The sequence below is a fragment of the Cryptomeria japonica genome, chromosome 5 (assembly GCF_030272615.1).
Source record: "Cryptomeria japonica chromosome 5, Sugi_1.0, whole genome shotgun sequence".
Lineage (NCBI taxonomy): Eukaryota > Viridiplantae > Streptophyta > Pinopsida > Cupressales > Cupressaceae > Cryptomeria > Cryptomeria japonica.
Window position 1 is genome coordinate 27442484 of NC_081409.1, and position 6000 is coordinate 27448483.

The following is a 6000-nucleotide window of genomic DNA, read 5'->3' on the forward strand; positions in this document are numbered from 1 at the left end:
AAATTTCTGACGCATTTTTAGGTACAGTCGTACGGATTTTCATGCCTCGAAAAATATGCCAATAAAAAATTATGCCCTAGATGCACCTATCACCGAAAATGGGCAAATTATATATCAAAATTCATGGCATCAGCCTTCTGAATCCAACTATGAGGTCCTTTTGGCACCAAAATGGACCAAAAAATAAGATACCCCCAGAAATTGAAACTTCCAAGATATTCAGCTACATGCAAATATGTCATAGAAGGAGAGAAGCAAAAAAGCTATGGAGACCAAAATTCAGAGATCCAGAAAAGAGGAGTCATATTGATTGTGCAACAAAAATGCAATTCAATAATTACAGTTGTTATGAAAATACCAAAAGAGAATCCTTATAAGAGGATACTTGAAACCCTAAAGGTGAAAACCCTAAAGAATTATAAGATTCCTAAGTTTAGCTTAAGCATAGAGTATAATAGACTAATAATTAAATAAATAATTATTAGCTAATAAAAGATAACTCTAACAATATTAGTTAAGGAATATATAACATTTATTAAAGTCTCTATCTTAACTAGCTTTAGAGATGATTGAGAGATGTTTCAAATGAAGGGTACGACTTGCTTTTATACTTAATGTCACAAAACGTGTTGAAAATTTCAAAGAAGGCCGACATTGGGAGCATTTTCCCACTCAACATTTTTTAACCATTAGAGAGGTTCAAATTTGGGCCCCTTTTGGTTGTACTAGGACATTAGGCACTCTAGTCCAATCCTTCTAGGCAACAATAGAGTCAAAAAACAAAGACAAGGTGCTAAACTTCCCAAATTAGGCACTATTTGAGCAAAATTAGGCAATCTTGATGGCAAGGAAGGAGAAATACCAAAGTGAGCCCTAAATGAGCATAAAAGTGTACATGAGGATACAATTTATGACACACAAAAAGAGAGTCCCAAGGAACAATCAAGCTACCACTTTAGGTTCGTCAAATTATAATGAAAACCACTTTATCATGTCTTAGACCTTGATCTCCCATATAATACCCTCCTTGATAGTCCATGAATTCACACCATATGGTCTCCACCCATAATCGATGCATAAAATTCCCACACAATGCAATTGACACTATTATTGATGTTGATCATCAACCCTTCCAATTTAGCAAATTTTTGGAAGGAACTTGCAAATGCTCCAACCATTGCAAAAATAATGATGTCGTATCACCCTCATCTTCTTATATTGATCCTTTTGTGCACTCACATCATCCTCCACTCCATAATCCACTATTATTGAGTTCAAGGCTAATGTTGTGGGAAAAGGATGTGGTGAATATGAGATACATGATTCACTTTACATAGGAAAACTCTTGCCTTCTCCAAAGTCCCATGGTCAACCCAAGAATCTCAAGAATGACTCTCCAATTATTATTCACTACTAGCCAACAACCTTCCAACGTTGGAGACTAAATTAGATAAATAAAATCTTGAGAAAGATATCACATGATGAATTTATAAATACAAAGAAGGGATGCCTGATCTATCATCAAAAATATATACAAAAGGTTTACATAACTATGAAAATATGGGATATAAAGGAATGGTCTTGGCCTAAATGAATAAATCAATATAGAACCAATCTCTCTTCAAAAGAATTCTCAAAATCAAGGACTTGTACATGGTTCACTTGGGAATATTGATGGTGTTATTTATTCAACCCCACAAGCTTAGCAATCACGTGCCAAAAAAACACCCATCACAAATGGTGATCAAGCAGGATAAAATTTATCAACAACCTAAGAATTGTATTGATGCACAAAAGATTGTGATTACAATGAATGAATGAAACCTTATAGAAAGGATAATGCAACATTAGATTTAAACCCTAGAGGAAGATTCGATTAGTTAGTGTAAAGTGTCTAAATTATAACGAATGAGACAAAACAAGGTTTTATTAGCCTAATAGAATATATACAATACTCCTAGTTTTAACTTGAGTGAATGAATTAATAAAGGACCTAATTAGATAGCTAATTAGGTGATTATCATAATTACTCTATCACTTTTGCTTAAGATTAACTTAGGGAGAAGTTGAAAAGCAAATAATGAATGCATGAATGAATGGGTCCCAGAAAAGGTACCCATGTACAAACAAATGTAATATCACACAAATGGATAAAAGGAGAAAAACCTTGTGGGAAACACCCATCTCTAAAAGAGAGAAAAAGAATAGAAAAAAGTAGATTTGACGAACAATAAAGGAATCAATTTGTTCACCCAATTATTGAGTTAGTCACATAAGTACAAACAATATTCCCCCATAGGCAAGAAGGAAGATACAATGTATCCTCCATAAGGAAGAAGCTCCAATTCCAAGAATGAATGCTCAAGGATGAATGTTGATGATGATCCAAGAGTGGAAAAATATGTTCTTCCCCCAAATATAGTAATCAAGGTAGAAGCAACTCCATGAAAGGAGATAGAAGGGATAGTCTCATGATGTGTGCCATGGAAGACTTCTCAATTTTCCACATGTCTGAATCAAGATATGACATATCAAATGAAGCAAATCTAAATAACTGTAAAGATACCTAAAGAACAATTTTTGAATGCACCGATGAAGATAATATGATAATAATACCAAATATTATATCGAATAAGAATGGAATATCTCCAAGCATGTCCCCAATGTTAATGTACAGACAAGATTGGAGGGTCTTATCAAACTACTCAATCTCGCAACCTTGACATATCATCCAACTCACACTCTTGCACATGTATTAAAGGCAACACATAATTTGCAGTAAAATATGAAAACATAGCTTCATGCAACCCCTCATATTCATTTATATTCAAAATATCCTTCAAGAATTAATTACATGCATGCATGATTTTGTAGGAAATTCAAATTCAAATTTTTTAAGAGTTTCTTGACACTTTGCGCCTTTAAATCTTTAAACACTAGCTTTTCCCTCTATTTAGGCACTTGAATTGAAAGAATAAAACAATAATGGAATGCGAAAGGTCACCTAACTTATAAAAACTTTGCATACAAATTAATTTATTTTCAATTTATTTTCCTTTACAAGTTTCCTTTGTAAGGAAGTTAAGGTAGTGGAATAACTTCCTACACTAACCTTGAGAGGAGAGTTATCCAAAACTTTTCAGATCTTTACAATAGTTACAAAAACTTAACAAAAATACACATAAATAGCATGCATACAACAACAAAATTATTTACGTGGGGAACCATTTTTAGAGAGAAAAACCCACACTCCAAAAGTCGCCCAATATATTATGTAGAAATCAACAACATAATACAATACACTTGCAAAGCAAGATTCTCGTGGGAGTATCACCAACTAGAGGTTTGGACATAACTCAACAATTATAAGACTCTTAACACAACCTCCATCTCATGCACCTAATATAAGAGATACAATATATGAAACTATCAAACTGTATTACAAAACCATGAGCTAAAACCACCAAAAAAAGTGGTGCCCAACTTATCTCTAGTCCAATATGCCTTGTGATGTGTCAAAACACACACCAACACATGTAAATCCTCTTTATAACTCATTTATATGTCCAATATATTTTTATATTTCTCATTTTAGGAGGCCCAACTTCTAAATCCCATAAATTTTTACCTAGGAATCTGATTGAAAAATTGTTTGAAGCACCAAAAAGCTCATGAATTGCTATATCAAGCTACAACCCACTCGCTAGTTATAATCACTATTGGTCCCAAAAAATGTTGTAAGGCCTTCAAAATTGACATTGAAACTTTCAAAATGGAAACTTAAATATGTTCAAATCTAGTTATTATCTCGCAAAGAAAATTGATTGGCACACTTGTTTAGCTAATCCATAGCTTTGGGGAAAATTTTGGACCAATCTCTGATCAAATGTGAACTTACTATGAATAGTAACCTTATGTAAATGCAAAGTTGAGACACCATTTGTTAGAGCGATGCTCCCAAAATGGGATACCAACCTACAAATAACTTTCACAGAGAGAGAGAGAGAGAGAGAGAGAGAGAGAGAGAGAGAGAGAGAGAGAGAGAGAGAGAGAGAGAGAGTATTTCGCCATATGAGATGATAAATATTGTATAATAGCCTTTATTATAAAGGAAAACAAGGTAGGTAGGAGATTACATGCTATGGACATGTGTTTCAATCAGATGTGAGGGTAGGTAGAGACAACTATTGTCAACTACCCAACTACAAAATGCAAGGTAAATGATAAAAGTCTAAATGCAAAATATTAAATAATGATGCATAAGTTGGACTTAGGCATGAGCAAGTAATATTTACTCCAACACCATTTTCCTAACATTCCCCCTCTTGTTGAATACCTTGCAAGAGAAAAAGGAGTATCTACACCATAATTTAATTGCCAGGGGCCATGAGGCCCATAGACTCCAAACACCATTTGAACTTCTTTGTGCTCACAACCTCAATTAAAGAATCTACAACATTCATCAAAGTCTATATCTGAACCAACTTCACCCTACCATTCTAAACCATATCTCTAACAAAATGATACTAAATACCAATGTGCTTGGTCCTAACATGAAAAGTCAAGTTCTTAGTTAAGATGATTACACTATGACTATCACAATAAATTGTCACTACACATTGTTTTATTCCAATATTTGAACATAATCTCTTAATTCAAATGACTTATTTACAAGAATTGGAAACTACCATATACTCAACTTCAGTAGTGGACAAAGCAACCACAACCTATTGCGGACCACCAAATAAAGTAAACATAAAAGCATTGGTGGATCTTCTGCTATCAATATCACCTTACCAATTTGAATCCACATAACCATAAATATCAAGGGAAATATAATCTTCAATCAAATTACCATGATAACATAAAGAATACGTTGAGGTACCTTTCAAATATTTGAAGACTATTTTAACTGCATCCCAATGAACTCTACCAAGATTATACATATATTTGGAAAGAACTCCCACCACTCGGGAAATGTCTAGTTTATTGTAGATCATAGCTTACATCAAACTTCCAACTACACTCCAATAAGCCACTCTACTCATGTCTTCCATCTTTAATGGGTACGTAGGATAATTTGAAGTAGATAACTTTGTTCCAACAATAAAAGGAATGCATAGTGGTATACAACCGTGCATCTTAAACCTCTGTAAAACCGAATTCACATACTTACTCTAGTCTAGCCATAGTTTTCTATTCGCTCTATATCTTCTAATTTTCACCCCAATAATTTGTTTTGTTGCAACAAGATCTTTCATTTTAAATTTAGCTACAAGCTAAGACTTTAGCTATAAAATCATTCCTTTCCCTTTACAAATGAATAACATATCATCAACATATAATGTAATGTATAGAAAATGATCATCATCAGATTTATAATCAACACAATGATATGATTTAGAATACTCAAATCCCAACTTTAACACATAAGTATCAAATTTTTGGTACTACATCCTAGGAATTTGTTTGAGGTGTTGGAATCAAGGAACACTGAGAGGGGGGTGGGGGTGAATCAGTGTTCTGCAATTTTTAACATTCTTAATCTATCATTTTAAACCACTTAATGCAAATGAATAAAAGTAGAGTGCAGAAACACAAAGAAAATAACAATAACACCATAACACCAAGATTTTTACGTGGAAACCTGGTTAAGGCAAAAACCACGGTGGGGTTGAAACCCACAATATTAATATACCTTGTTAGAAGTATAATAATATTACATGAGGGGAATGCACATGCATTCAGGTACATTACCTAGAGCTCACTACTCAAATTACAATAAGGGCTACAACCTCGGAAGGCTCACTGCCTTACAAAAGATTACATATAATAATTGGAATATCTGAATTGATAAAAAACATCTATAAATGCCAAAAACAGTTCCGGTTGAGCACAAAATACTCTGCTCTGCAACACTATTCAGTTTTGCCATTCTGTTAAATTTCGGAGCACAAATTCTTCAAGCGTGCACGTGAAACTACACACAATCGCTCATAC